Consider the following 16357-nt stretch of genomic DNA (forward strand, 5'->3'; position numbering starts at 1 on the left):
TTAGAGAAGTTATCCACCTGCCCCCGGGTGGGAAGGTGCTGAGCAACTACATGGCAGCCTGTTGGTCAACAGTGTGGTAACACAACACCAAGGTGTGGGGAGGGAAGGCTGGGTCGTGGGGCCCCTTCTGCTGTTCAGTGGTTGGGACCTTGGCCTGGCCACTCTGATTCTTTGTGCTGATGTAAAGTGAGACAGTCTATCTTATCTAGTCTACCCCTCTTGAGGGTGACTGCAAGTACCAAGTAGGTAGGTGTGAAAACATTTTGAAAAGTTAAACAAGATTATATGACTGTGGCGGCTTATTATTATTATTATTTATCATCCCTGAAAATCTTTGATGTGAAAAGGGGAGAAGAGCAGAACTTGTGAAGGAGAGCGGTGTCTGGCTAATAGTCTTTGAAAATGTCAGTTGTAGCTGTTCTTAATGAGAGCCATCAGCTCTCAGTCGCGCTGGGTCTAATTATTTCTGTGCAGGGTGATCTGATCACTGGGGAGATGGTGGTTCCCTCCACCCTCTGGCTGGGGGACTTGGGACCACTTCTTAGTCCATTTAATGAGAGGAAATATAGCTCGAAGTACAGTGTGCTGTTGGTTAACAGTGCCATGAAGACTGGGTTGGCAGTTAGTTTTCGGTTTATGTAAAATGCTAATTTTTGTGTGCTGAGCCATTAGTTCAGAAAATTGAGTGCTGGCCAAAGAGAGGCACTGTTGCGGAGCCGGCAAGAACACCCCTTGCTCATTCACACTGTGGAGGGTGCCAGGACTTGGCTCCGGTCTGTGCAGATCCAATATGCCTTTCTTCTCATCAAGTTAGGATTAATTAGATCATTCTGGAGAAGTACTTCGAGCACATTGGAAAACAGAACTAAGTCAAGCTATCAAATATTTGTTTCCTGCCCATTCCATGTCCTTGTTCTGTGCAAAAGAATTTATAATTAGTTAATCCTCCATTCTCAGAGTGTGCAGGGTGTCTGAGGAGACGGGACTAACACACAGCTCCAGAGCGACTGTGTTTAATTTACTCTAAGGATTCAGAAAGGGAGGGATGAACGTGGGTTGGACTGGTTGGTGCTTCCTGCTGGAGGGGGATTTGCGAGGAGCCTGGAAGGTTGAGAAAGGATCTGATATGAACTCCTTCGGGTGCCCTCAGCTTGGCCGAGGAGCAAGCATTTATTGTTTTCCTACCACATCATGGACTCTGGAAATGCAAAGAGAAAAGGAGTTCACTGTTTTATGAGAGGCTGGTTTTATTCTCCCTCATGTAGCAAGCTGCATCCTTCAGAAGGCAGCAGACACCGTAGTTCTAGGCTGGTGGGATGGGAGTTAGCAGAGGAATGCACAAAGCCCTGCGGGTCCCCAACAGTGGTCAGGTGAAGGCATCACATCTTCTTGAGGGTTTTGCTCAAATGTCATCTCCTCGAAAGAAATGTAGGAATTCATCAGCCAGACAGCTTGGGGAAATTGAACTCAATTCAAGAAACATGTATTGAGGGGCCAGCCTGGTGGCATAGTGGTTAAGTTCTCCCACTCAGCTTCAGTGGCCCAGGATTTGGGGGTTCAGATCCCAGGTGCAGACCTACATACACACTGCTCATCAAGCCATGCTGTGGTGGCGTCCCACATGCAAAATAGAGGAAGACTGGCACAGATGTTAGCTCAGGGACAATCTTCCTCAGCAAAAAGGAAGATTGGCAAGAGATGTTAGCTCAGGGCTAATCTTCCTCACCAAAAAAAAAAGAAACATGTATTGACCACCTACTGGGTACAGTGAATTGTGCTAGGCATTGGGGGATGTAAAGGCATCATCATCATCAATCTTGCTATATTCAGGGCACATGATTTTACGTGTGTTATTCCATTTAATCTCAAGCAGCCCTATCAGATGGTCTTTATTATTATCCCTATTTAGATGAAGCACTCAACTTTTAGAGAATTTAAATAACTTGCCCTTGCAAGCTTTGCTAACTTACTAGGAGTTGAACTTGGAGTAGAACCTAGATCTGGGAGCCCCCGGTGTCCACCCTCTTCAGCAGTACTCTGCACCCTTTACTAAGAGAAGGACCTAGAAAAGGAGATCTGTAAGCAGATAATTGCGGTACAAGGTGATAGAACAGTATATGTAAAGGTGGATTGTTGTGTAAAGTACAAAAGTCAGAGACAGGAAGAAGTCCTTCAGCTTCTCCTCATCCTCCCCCCCCTCCTTCCTCCTCCTCCTCCTCCTCCTTCCTGTTGTTTTTCTGGGTAGAAGGGGAAAACACTTCTCTAAGAGCATTTCTGTTTTTTCCCAGGCATGGAAAGATATCTATCCTAATGGTAATATTCATTAATGGGAATTAATTTAATTTTACCGTATTAAATGATTTGATTCTGTAGCAGAGCATTTCCTTAGAGTTTTGATATCAAGAATTCGGAACAGCTCGACAGTTTGGGGGGAAATTTCCTTGTTTTGATAATTTGTGATTCTGAATCAGTCGGATCTGTTCAGAACTCCAAGTTTTGAAAATTCTGAAATCCTTTAGAATTGTTTGGTTAAAATGAGTTCTTTTCTTTCAGTTCCTTAGCTCACCAAATGAGCCGAAATGAAGGAAAAACAAATTAATTTTTAGTCCAACCTAGAAAGTTATTTATAGTTACATGTTATCTTTTCCATTCTCTCTCTCTCTTTTTGAGAGGGTTACAAATGCTGCCAACATTTTTTTGTCTAAGTGTTAGATCCTCTCAAGCTTTTTTGGGATCCATATGAGGGGCCAGATTGTCATAATAACATGATAGGAAGTACTGGGAGAATAAACAAGCAAACCACGAGTGAGCTTTTCAGAACTGGTGATAGGCTCTTACAGGCGTTATCCAGCTTGCAAACAACTGATGTATGTCCACTTGGCCAGCCACCGACTGCGTGCACGTGGGCCCTGGAACATGGCAGTCAAGAAGGAGAGAGTGGGGAAGCACTTCCATCATCACTAGCTCCCTCTTCATCACAGATCAAAGGATGAACTGCTTCAAAGAAGTCACATAAATGGTGGTTAGGCGCCCCCACTGGCCCACAGTAGCTCATTCGACAAGGAGCAAAAGCAAAACTTAATTCTAATGGTATTGGTAACATTATAGTTCACCTGTAGGGCATCAGGCCGTTACTACATGACTTGGGACAGGCATGCTATCTTTATTTTGTAGGAAAGTGAGCTTGATTTCCAAAGCCCTGCCTTATAAACTCAACTTCTGGAACACAGACTCTTTGTAAGTTGGCCAATCCCTAAACTTGAAAAACTTAAGCAAGATGGAAAACCCCTTAGGAGAGAAATTTTCATGTTATTTTTTGGTGAGGAAGGTTGGCCTTGAGCTAGCATCTGTCGCCAGTCTTCCTCTTTTTGCTTGAGGAAGATTGTGCTGAGCTAACATCTGTGCCAATCTTCCTCTATTTTACGTGGGATGCCTCCACAGTGTGGCTTGACGAGCGGTGTTACGTCTGTGCCTGGGATCCAAACCTGCAAACCCGGGGCCACCAAGGCAGAGTGCATGAACTCAACCACTACGCTGGCCCTTTAACTTACCATTTTAATATTATGTTGTAGCAAGAGTTTCTTTGTTCAGGCTGTGCAGCATACTCTTATTGGAAGAAAAGGCACAAATGTTTTGAGGACTCTCCATCAGGAGTCTGCAGGCTTCTTAAAGTTATGGAAATAGTTCTTCAAATGGAATTTTGAGTGGAAGCCCCCATAGAAAAGAGAGCAAAGTTGGGCTGTGTGGCTGAGGCAACAGGGACCAAACCCCTGCCCTCTCCGTGTTCCCCTTGCTTCTCCTCATCCTCTCCCCTCCCAGGGCCTTCGATGACCATCTTAGGAAACCCTGGGCATCTACAGGGCAGAGTTGTGAAGCCTACTGCTCAACACGAAGACAAAATGTTAGCCACTTCCCCACTTAGTTGTTTATATGGTTAGGTTAGCTGTTTGCAGTCATGCTGAAAATAATAGAGATTCGAGGCTCACTATGTTCTTAAATGGAGTGTGTGTTATTTATGATTGCTGGTAAGATGAAAAATTGAAAATGCTTATGGATAGAATACAAATCATTCTGGAACCTTTGAGTCTTCGTTTTGTAATCTATGTTGATTCTTTTTTAATCTTCCACGAGTCTGTGGAGGCATAAAAATCATGGCTCTTATAAATGATAGTAGGAAGGGTGAGAAGGTAGCCTGGTTTTTTATGGGGAACATACCAGCTAAGCCTCTTTGTGGCAGAAATGAAGACACGTATTTAATATAAACTTCTGGAAGCTCAAGGAGGTCATGTGGCATGCTTTCTCATTCTCTGGCTTGCCCCTGGCACCCTTCTGTACCTTCTCATTCTGTGTTCCATTTCCGGAGGGTTTTCTCTCAGTTATCTGTCATCTCACCACTCAGTAAGGTGTTAAATAATTCCCTAAAGCAAGACCCCTCTCAGGTGGCAGTTGCAGTTTTTTTTTTTTTTTTTTTTTTGGTAAGGAAGGTTAGCCCTGAGCTAACATCCATGCCCATCTTCCTCTATTTTATATATGGGATGCTACCACAGCATGGCTTGATAAGCAGTGTGTAGGTCTGCACCTGGGATCTGAACCTGCAAACCCTGGGCCACCGAATTGAAGCCCGGCAGTTGCATTTTAATAGGGTGTCACTGAAGACTGACTTCCTTCAAAGCAAGGAATTCCTGACTAGGAAACTTCAGTTACTGTCAAAAGAGGATTGGAGTGCCATTGGTGTTGTCTGTATGTTTCAAATCCCATCCCGTGGGCCCCCACCCGATCATAAATTTGCCCTAAGTTTCATTTGCCACTGTGCACCAATCATATGCCAAATTCTGTACCTTCACTCTCGGGGAATTTGTGGTCTAGTGGGAGAGAGGAGGATAAAAAATGACCAAAACCAGGTAAAATTGCAACTGTGACAAGAGCTGCAGGGAGCGGGGTGTATTTTAATTACATTTTAAAACATTTTCCGAGAGTTGGAGGCCTGAGTACTTGTCTGCAGACAGACACATATTGGATCTCAGAGTGGTCTGCTGCATCCTGCCCAGCTGTGGATCTCATTTCGAAACGCATGTCTATTTTTTTTTTTTTTTTCCATTTCCTGCTCTGAGCTGACTATTCTTTCCTCTTTGCTGGGTCCTCTTACTGTCCCTTATCTCACCCGACAACCTCAGACTTCTAAACAGGAAGACTGTCTTTCCAGATAGTTTTTAGTGGTAATTCTTATATTCCACTGATCTTGGACAAGAAGCCTTTCATACTTGCCTTTTAATTTTCCATTTTCTTTGAACCTAATTTTGGCAGCTGTATCGTTCCCATCTTTTGATTTTTCACCATTTGATGCTGCATTCTGATCCTAGGGTGATGCTTCTCATTTCCCACAATAAGCGCTTTCTCATGGATGTAAAGGTAAAAGATCACGGGGAGAAGGTTCAGCACATTTCTTTTCAAGGTTTGGGGGCAGCGTGAATGATGAGAGATTATGTTTCACATATAGGAAGGGCTGAATGTGAATAAGAACTTCAAAGGAGGAATATTAATTCACTTGATGTGGCGCATTGCTTTCCGGGAACGTGACATGCTGTGCAGATGTTAACTCTAACCCCCACAATTTCCCCGAAGTCAGATTGTTTTTCTATTTTACTTTGGGATAAAATGATGTAAGAGACAAAATGTCAGTAGTGACAGACAGCAAAATAGCCAAGATGTTTTCATTTGCTGTGTCATGACTGGGTTTGAGAGCCTTTCATCACTGGGGCCTGGTCTTCTCCTCACCCTCCTGAAATGACCCATATTCTTTCCATCTGTTCTCAGCGTCCCAGCATAATGGGCCTTTGGTACCTTCCTCGCTCATCCTGTCTCTCTTCCCATCAGTCTCACAGCCCATGGTGGAGGTGTGAATGCTGTTACTCCGTGAGCCAGAATCAGATTACCTACCGGTCCTTCGATTAGGCCTTTGAATATATAGTCTATCAATTTCGTGGCCCTGGGATCATGAATATAACAGCTGTGATGAGGAGAATATTTTAAAAATATTAAATCAATGTTTCTTTTCATCTTTCTCTTCAATAAATCATGTTCTGCCATACCACTTCACACTTATAGCTCCAGAGAAAGGAGAAGAGTGTACCCCACTTCGAGAAGGAGGGAATAAGGTCCCGTGTAAAAAGGAATGCCTATTACCCCTTCTGGCCGTGGTAGATTGTAGGAGGAAGGCAGGAAAATCAGAGACTGAGACATGACCTTCTGTCTCTCTGCTGGCTGAAGTGTCAGAGGGAGGATGGGGCAGGCACGTTAGACAGGTGGAGGAAGAGTGGGAGGCAGAGAAGGTTCCCCCACAAGATAGACTCCCAACTCCCTTCCCCCTCAACAATGAACCTGGGGCCTCCACAGCATCGTGGGCAGGGAGAGGACCTGAGTTCTGTTTCCTGTATCTTTGACTCTCATGTGGTATGGAAGGTGATGGACGTTCCAGCGCGCCTTGTAGAGGGGTGCCGAGGGTGCTTGCTGGGCAGCTAGCAGGGGCATTGCCACTGGAGGAACGATGTGTCCCTGTAGCCAGGGCTGGATTGCACAGGCAGGGAGTCGAGGTAAGACCTCAGAGAGAAGCGAGGAGGGACAGATTCAGCAGGCGATACCACCAGGCTCTTTCTGAGCCACGGGAGGATGCACCATGAGGTCATCAGCCACAGTCTCCAGCAGTAGATGCCACCTTGGAGCCCTGTGACCTAGAGGACAAGGAGATACCACTGAGGCCAAAGGAGTTAGAGGAGAGGATGGGGCAATGTGGGCATGGGTCCATGACTTCGGTCTCCCTTCATTCCGAGGTCACAGAAGCCCTCCCTGTTCACACGTGCCGAGGCACCATCTTGGAGAGGAGCCAGGAAGCGGGAGGAAATCTGAATGTACCCGAGTTGACTGTTTAAATCATTAGATGGATTTGGTTTAATGGGTGGGACTAACTCTAGTTCCTCTCACTTCAATGTGATAGGGACTTGTGAGGAATAGCAGGGGAGACAAAGGAAATAAAGAAGGTTATTTTTTTATTTTGTATCTGAATACACTGTAAGTAAATTGCTAACCTTTAATTTTATTTGGTAAAATATAGCATGAGACCACCCATGAGATCTGGGTTCTAGTCCTGCCTCTGCCACTGTCAAAGTATGACTTTGGGCATTTCAGGGCATAAAATAGTGGGTTGTAATAAATGATCCCTAAAATTCCTTCCAGTTGTACTGATCTTGATTTTAGTACAAAAATGTTCTAGAATAACATCTCAAATTAGCAATAAAAGGACTTGGAGAAAAGGAACCACTATTGTTTCTTTTCTGCCAAAGTAATAATAATCAGACCATTTCATTTGACTATTTCTTTAAAAGCTCATTCCCTAGCCTGGTCTCAGGTATTGGTTAAAGGTCGTAGGTCTGAGCAGGTTGGTGGGCAAATCAGTTTCGCGTTAGAAGATATGTCTGATTTTGCACTAAACATGTTTCAAAACAACAGAGGACGAAAGAAGACAAAAACAGCTGCTGTCATAATATCCATCTGCCGATAGCAGCTAGTCTTGTCTTTAGTCCTAACTGTTTTTCAGATTTTCTATGTACAAGTAACTACAATAACTCTACACACTAGTATTCTGTTAGGAAATGGCTCAGTTATTTTAGTTCCTTCCTTTATGCTTTTTTGTTTTTAAGTTTCTTTTTGAATGGCTTTGGTTGATTTTGTGGCAGATTTTGGGCTTTAAAAGTTGGTCTCTGCCCTCGACAGTGCTGCTGTTTGTTCTTTACCACTCCTAGAAGCAATTGGTTTTGCTGAGACCCACCAGCTTGAGTTGGTTCATTGGACCCAAGCAGTCACTCAAGGATAAAACATGGTATTGCTTAGCTCAGCACTTCTCTGTGCTTCCTCGTGCAGAGAAGCCAATCCAGAGCAATCCCATTTCATTCAGTGAGTAGGTTTCATGAGGGAACGGAGTATTTCTTAATATTCCTAATTCATTAACACTCTTAATTTCCTAATAATGTATTTTTTTGAATGGAGGATGCTGCTCTGAAACCACTGCCTCTTGAAGGCATCAGGCAACAAAACCAAATTTGCAGTACAGTATTGGGTTCAGGAAAGGCCTCTTGGGAGCAAGTCCAAGAGTAGTCAGCAGCACACTGTAGGCCTTATTAGTGCACTGAATGTTTCAGCTCTCATAAAGTACCCGTGTTTTCTTTTCCCAGAAATTATCTGGCCTAATTATCGTTTCACGTTATCTCAGAACTTTGCTTATGGCTTCCACTGACTTCAGGAGGACCGCCCGCTGGAATTCTGCAAGGGCCTTGTAAAGACGGAAACTGGCTCAAGAAATTCTGTGCAGAAACATGACTATCTTGGCTACATTCTTTAAAAAAGCTTCCATTTGGAACAATCACTGTATTATATTCTGAAATGGGATCTCTACTTAGGCTTTTGAAAATGTGGGTTATACTTTTTAATGGAGTGTTAGTACGAAATGTTTGAAGAGAATGATTAGCATTTCCCCCTGCCCCTTCATCCCTCACTGCCTCTCTCTTGATTTTTGGTGAAGTCAAGAGTCAGGATGATGGTAAATCAGAAATTAAGATAACACAGATTTGATCCTAACGAGTAGGCAAGTTCTGGGCTCCTTTTGACTGACACTCGGAGCTCCTATCTTCGTGGAATTATTTCAAGGGAATCTGTAATCTGCAAATATCTTCTGAGGGAAATCTAACAAGTGTCTTCAGCTGCAGATTTAGCTTCCTAAGCACAGAGTACTTTTAGACACCTCAAAGTAAACAGCTAAATATACCAAATTTCAAATTCTTACTTAAACTGAAGAAGTAAAGAATAGTGAAGCCAAGGATCCCGTCCTATTTTTAATTAAATAAACAATCTCAGAGTCCTTATACAGGTTTTTTTCTTTATCTCTAGAGTGGCTATAATACTTATAAATCATTAAAGTTAAAACTAAGGTAAATCTTAACTATGTTTCTGTTATTGGATAGAGAACATATTCCTTGCAAGATTTCCTTAGAATTGAGTAATCTCCAAGGCTCTGAGACTTTTCATTGTAGAATATTTTATTCTCTTAGGAATACCACTTAAAAGTCTTAGGTATATATATATACACTGTATATATTATCATATATAATACATATAAAATGCTTATACGTATATGTACATATAATACACATATATTATATACAATGTGCATATATGTATACACATATATACATATATGTATAACATACATATATGCACATACATATATACATGTGCATATACTTATATATACACATATATAATCATATAATAAAGTAACTTGGAAAGACAATGTTCAGAAAACAGTGTTCCTGAGAACCTGAAAGTCTCAGAAAACATGAAGTGTCTTTTCTCTTTTGTTATCCACGGCTAAGTACGATTTAATTCATCGCTGGACACAGACACAGCTGCACCATTGCAATCTAAGTTCCCATCACGTAAATTAGCTTTGCAGTCCCTCTGTCTTTTAGTCATTCCATATGTTTTAAGGAATAGCTAAAGTGAAAACGTATAACAGAGACGGTATTATTTTTGGAAGTGAGATAATGAAACCTTTTTCAAAATATCGCCTATGCCAGAGGACAGATCACTCATTCCACAACATAACGAGCAGAGACATCGTTAAAGCTTTACCTGTTTTGATGGGCCCTATTCCATCAGTAGTTTGTTAATTAATTTAATGGTTTTGTTGTATCTGTTTTTGTCTTTGTTCTTTGTTTTAGATTTTAAACTAGAGGCTAGAGATCTTATTAATTTAAGGGTTATTATTTAATAACCATGCTAAGCAATTGTCAGGATTATATTATGCCATTTGATGGTAAGGGTGAGAATGGATGAAATGAAGTAGGAACAATAGAAGGTAATTTCATGAAAATCATGAGTCTTATAAGAATGAAGACACTTTCTCGAGAGATAGACAGCTGCCTTTCTAATTCTTTCTTGGCGTTAATTACAAATTAATAAAAATCATGACATTCTTGATTTCAAACCTTTAATATCAAAGAAATCTCATTGAAGGACCCACTGCATTTTCTGTAGTTTATTCTGTATAAAGCTGCTTCAATAATTCATTGGTTTAATCTATATTTACTCAATACCTCCTTTGGTCAGATGCTGCCTGCTCTCGGGGTGAGGGTATATGTGGAGAGAAGCCAACAGCACAGGGTTGGGGGGAGAAGGAGGGACTGGAGGAAAGATATGACCCCTGACTTAGGTGTTTATTGAGTCTCCTCAATTGATGGTCTCCCCAATTCTGTAAACGGTTATTTTTTTCTGTACCCCATTTAACTTTCCCCTCTCGTTCTCCACTGAAATGTTTACCCTTATGAATGGAAGCCCCAAATCTGTCCCCCTTTACATACATCAAATACCAACTGCCCTGAGAAACTATATATGGGAGAAGAAATGATCTTTTAGCTGGTTTTGGAAATAGCTTTTTCTCTTTGTTTTTTCCAGCGCCCATGCCCTTTTGTAAACTATTTGTAGGGCTCACTCCTTCTTAAAATAATATGGCTCAAAAATGTTTTTGATTGTTTCATGGACACAGGAAGTTTTCTCCAATAAAATCCACTTTTTTTTGGTTATCATTGGAAGAATTAAATCGTGTCATCAGAGCAATAACTTAGTCCTCTGTTATCCTCCAGTCTCCAGAGGAGTGAGTCCTAACCCTTTTTTGGGTCATGGACCCCTTTGGAAATTTGATGAAAGCCATTGAACTTCTCCTTTGAAAAAGGGACCAAAGCAAAAATATGCCTGCTTTAGAATATAATTGCAGGGAGTTCACGGGACAGCAAAGGCCTTCAGAGTCCCACACTTTCAGGGGAGTGGCCTGGTCGGCCAATGGGAGGACCAGGGAAGAAGGGCTCACTGAGCTTAGAGGTTTAGCAGAGACTAGAGGATTATCACCGAAAGATTATGAATTCCCTCTCTTCGTATCACAATTTTATTTTATCTCCATTAAAATATTTTTGAATGTGAAATATTTCTGCCTTAAAAAAAAGCAATCTAGCAACAGCTGTTAAAACTTAGAAATACGTATACTTTTTGATTCAGTAGTTTCACCCCTGGGAGTCTCTCCCATTAGAAGCAAAGTCATCAGCATATGAGGCATATATACAAGGACACCTAAGGACAGCGTTGTGTGTAGTCAGCAAAAAACTAGAAGCAGAGTGGAAGCCCATCGACAAAAGAATAATCGAATAAATTATGATAGTAAAATACTATAGGATATTATGCAGGCATTAAAAAGAATGAAATAGAGGTATACCAGATGCCTGGGAGGGATGTCCATGAGGCATTGTTCAGTGAGAAACACAGATACAGAACAGTGTGTAAATTAGAAACCCTCCCTGTGTGCATTCATGTGCATATCTATGTCTAAATGTGCATATGTCTGATTAGAATTATGTGTATAAGGAGAAAAATAGGGACTAGTATATACTAGGCTGTTAGCATTGGTTCTAGGGGCTTATCTCTGGTGAACCAAACAAAAAAGATTGCCGTAATTTAAGAGAATGTATATGATGGCATTAGTGCATTTGTGTACAATTTGATATATGTATCTATATATATATCTTGATGTGTTGTAAAAAGAAATAAAGTAATGATTTAGAACTGTATTTGCTTGTATATATATTTCAAATTTCATTGTTTTACTTCTTTTACAGTCAGTAACACTAGAGCCTTTTAGTTCATTTTAGTGAGGCTTACTTGGCCAATCTGGCCAGCCTGAGGTCTTGCTGACTTATTGGATGGATTTCCTGTGACTTACTGCTCGAAAGTTATTTGGTCTTTTAACAAATGTTTATTGGATGTCTGTTTTATATCATATTCTAGGCTTTGTGCTGGGGAATACTCGAAGAACTAAGGCATGTGTATGTGTGTATGTGTGTGTATATATATGTGTGTGTGTGTATATATGTGTGTGTGTGTGTGTGTGTGTACAAGTCAGGGGCTGTTTGCAGCTGTGCTTGGACTTCCTCCCCTCAATCTGTTGTTTATCTGTTTATGTGGTTGTGGATGCGTGAAATAGAGAGCATAAGGTCCTGTTCTCATGTTAGTAAGAACCTAAGAATTTGTTTGGAGTGAGGTCTTGATTTTCCTTCTTTTGCTTGATTAAGTGACCTATTGCCTAATTCTCCAACTTTCCCTCAGAAATGCCCAAAGACCTCTGGAGGGGATAGTACTGAAAGGATTTTAGAGGAAAAAGAAGTGTAAGGTGCTTCCTGGAAATCAGTCAGTGTTTTTCAAAATGACGGTTTCCCGCATCACAGTCAACTGGTGAGCATGTGGGGCTGGCCCCAGACCCACTAAGAGGGAGGCCCAGAAATCTGCATTATTGTTAAGTGTCCCAAGTAATTCTTATATGTGTTAATATTTGAGAGGCCGTTCCATCAAATTTTGTTTTAAACAGTGAGTCTTCCTGGCCTTTTTCCCTAGAATTTTACCAAGACTTTTGCATATCCTTGAACTCCTTCGGGGTTGTGGAAAGCTTGTATGTTTTGCCACATGGAAATTGGACCACATTCACTGGGTCTCATATTGCTATATTGCTGCTTTGTAACATCCACCTAAGGTCTGTAAGGTGGGATGCCTGAAAATTTATGTGAGGGCTTCTGAAAATTTATGCCATTGCTCGGGTTCTCAGTCAAGGGAATACAGATAAGAGAAGGGATGCTTTAGTTAAATTGTAAGACATTTAGGTGTTTGACTCAGCAGATGGTCTTATAAAAATTCTTCTTTTTTTCTGTCCTCCCCAAAGCCCCAGTACATAGTTGTATATCCTACTTGTAAGTCCTAGTTTTTCCATGTGAGACACGGCCACAGCATGGCTTGATGAGCAATGTGTAGGTCCGCGTCCTGGATCTGAATCAGTGAGCCCCAGGCCACTGAAGTGGAAAGTGCAAACTTACTATGCCACCAGGCCGGCCCCTAAAAATTTTTCTAATATGGAAATGGCTATTTATTTTCATCTTTTTGTTCGTTAGTGATGCCTGCATTTTAGAGGAGATTTTATGAAGAGAAAACTTTTTCAGACAACACTGTTACTACCAAACATGCACAATTTTGTTCTGAATGTAAAGAAATCAACGTAGATCAGAAAAAGACCAGAATGGTTTGAAAAATCAACAATCTGATGGTCAAATTCAACTCTCTTTAACCAACAGAGCCAGTCTATACATATGCATATAAGAGAAAATTTCAGATTACAATGCATTTTGTTATTTGTAACTGCAGAAGTAAAACTAGAAGTTGCACACGTGATGCAAATTTTTTGGGAATTCTTGATTCTTTGGACTACTTTTTGTTTATTTATAAATATTCATAATGGAGCTAAGAACTGAAAGTGTTTTTCAGATTTCAAAGATTTATCTCCTTTCACACATTTCTTCCCCAACCCTTTCATCTAAAATGTCAAAATAATGGAGGCAAAGGCTAGTTCGTATGAAAAGCAGAATTATGTGACAGTTTTTCTACATTCCGCATGTGACTGGACCTGTGTAGACAACCACCTTAGTACTACTCTGATTAGAAAGGCCCTGTCTAAGAACCTTTTATCTCCACAGCAGGATATATACAACCCAAGTCGATACAAGAAACCCATGGCGTCATCGTCAATCAATAATCATCGATTGAGTAGAGTTGGTTTCAGAGCTATGTATTAGGTCCCACAAGGGATCCAGATGGAAGAGTCACGGTTTCTGTCTTTGAAGAATAATCAGCTCAGAAAGTAGTTCAAATGTGCCTGTTATAACATGGTTCCACAACAAAAGACCCTTTCAACAAGTACTAGGGAAAGCAGCGTGAGAGGAGTGATTGTGGGACAGTGGAGGTGCTGGAGAGCAGGGACATGAGTTGGCAGAGAAGCAGCTGAACAGGAGCAAGACATTCGGAAAGCATGGGCATAATCCATAAGGCTGTTTCCATCCAAAAGATGTTGGCTCGACGGTGTGAGTGGTCAGTTGGGCGAGTCTGCTCTGGAGGATGGGAGAAGCTCTAGAAACAACTCAGGAGCTCCTCAATCAGGAGATTCTCTTGGAGAATCATAAAATCCAGGGATTTTATGAAGTGCAAAGCTTGGAGAAATTTAGGAAGTCCAGTGTAAGGAAGTTAGTCTAGATCAGAGTGGTGCCTATGAAAACAGAGAAGCAAGACTAGAGTTGCTTTCGGAGAAAATTGGATGCTACGGATAAGGTGGGAAAAAAATAAAGCCAGATAGTGAAAATATTTGTGAAGCTATTAACCTCATCACAGTGAGTTCAATCTGAGACATTTTCAGTTAGAGAGGAGACTCTGGCTCGTGGTGGGAAAACCTTGATTAACTGATTTTTTTAAAAATTAGAAAAAACTTTTAATTGAGATGTAATTGACATATAACATCGTATTAGTTTCAGGTGTACAACATAATAATTCAATATATGTATATATTTAAAAATGATCACCACAATAAGTCTAGTTAACATCTGTCACCTCACATAGTTACAAATTTTTTTTCTTGTGATAAGAACTTTTCAGATCTACTCTTTTAGCAATTTTCAAATACACAATACAGTCTTGTTATCTCTAGTCACAGTGCTGTATATTACCTCCCCCCAAATTATTCATCTTAGAGCTGGAAGTTGGTACCTTTTGACCCAATTCACCCATTTCTCCCACTCCCCACCCCTTGCCTCTGGAAAGCAGCAATCTATGAATTGGGTTGTTTTTTTCCCCCTGATGAATTGATTTTTAAATCTTTAATTTTCTGTGGATTTATGATTTTAGAAATCCATTTATATAATAAAATATAAATATCGTCTAAAGATCTTTGACATGGTAAATATTCTACAGTTTAGGATAACTTTGTAGGCCTTCACACAGTAGGTGGTAAATAAGTGCTAGATGACTAAATTCTGGTGTTTATCTTGCAAAGTAATCTGCAATTCCATCCGATATTTTTTCCTGTGTTGGACACAAAGCTCTGCCACAATTATTTGTGAATAATTTTTTATGACTCAGGGTAGTATGACTACTGTAAGTTACCATTTAAAAGAACAATGTTTCATCAACATAAAAAAACCTCCCTCCTTCCCACATTACGGATATTTTCCTCTTGTCTAAAAAAGTACCTTCTTCTTTTTAAAGGTTGACATTTACACCGAGATAGTGCCTTTTTTCTCTGAAAAGGAAAAAAAGAAATATACTTAGAAAAACCCAACTAACCAAACAAGTCACCTTGATTACTACCTACAGAGAAAATGAGCTGGCTTTCTTTTTTTCTTGTGCGTTTTTTTAGATCAATCCGTATGTAAGAAATAGTGGTGTTAGAAAAATAAAGAACCTGTTTGGATATTTGGGGTAGTGGGTGTGGGGAATTGGGACATCCAATTGCTGCCTAACAGAGCGAGGAAAACAGTTCTTACTTTCTATTGGAAAACAAAGCATGACTATTAAAAAGAGAAAAGGAAAGAGTTTCTTGGTTTTGAAAGAGTGTGTTGACTTGCCAAGGAACAGGAAGCTTCCACAATCTGTTCACACGTGGGGTGCTAAGTCAGTCACCTCCTAATTACTGAAATTTGGGCATTACCAATAATGATGTTATTTTCCTGGGTTTTGGTTTCGTGGAGTGTCTGTGATCGTGCCATACATGACCCTGCAAATCATTTGTTTTGGTGGACCGTGAAATTATGTCCATCTTACAACTTGGAGAACCTTTGGGTGGGAAGAATCTTCTGGCTGTGTTTCACTTTGCAGTTTCTCCAGCTCCCAGCTACTACATGGGCACCAAGCGTGTTCTGTGGGATGTCTGTGTGACACAGATGCCCACCCCAAACGCAGCAATCTTCCTCTTGTACCGAGTCCCTCTTCTCCCCATGGAATGTGGCAGCCAGGCAGTGTCAGCTTTCTGCTAGCTGGCTAGACTGGGTGGGGTGGGACCTGGTATCTGTCTGACTTTTGACTGGCCTTAGCCTGAAAGCCTTCATTGCACCGACATCTTGTCTGCTACTTTCTGCAGAGAAAGTGGGATCTGTAGAAGCTAGTAAGGGCTATGCTGGCCTGCCACCTCTCCCTTGTGCTTCCCATCCTTCTCTGCCTTTGGCTCCCAGTGTGGCCAGTCATGACTATCTGACCATGGTCTTCCTCCTCTCCCTTCATGGCACTCGATTTCCCTTCAGTGCCTCAGCTTCCTTCCAGGTCTTTGTCAGTCTTCCAAACAGCAGGGCACCCAGAAAGACTAGAAATCCATCATCTGGTGTCCTCTACTCCAGGCGAGGCTTTACTCTCTTCGATCCATTTTGGGATATGACTTTCTTATTTTAGGGGCCTTATT

The 16357-nt window shown here is 41.2% G+C and overlaps 1 protein-coding gene across 1 annotated transcript in view; it reads left to right on the plus strand.

Moving 5' to 3' along the window:
- LOC124249075 (LIM zinc-binding domain-containing Nebulette-like) overlaps positions 1–16357 on the plus strand; it is a 210469-nt gene that overhangs the window by 125504 nt on the left and 68608 nt on the right. The gene's annotated exons all lie outside the window — the stretch shown is intronic.

Source organism: Equus quagga, chromosome 12 (assembly GCF_021613505.1).
Source record: "Equus quagga isolate Etosha38 chromosome 12, UCLA_HA_Equagga_1.0, whole genome shotgun sequence".
In the NCBI taxonomy this organism is placed as follows: domain Eukaryota; kingdom Metazoa; phylum Chordata; class Mammalia; order Perissodactyla; family Equidae; genus Equus; species Equus quagga.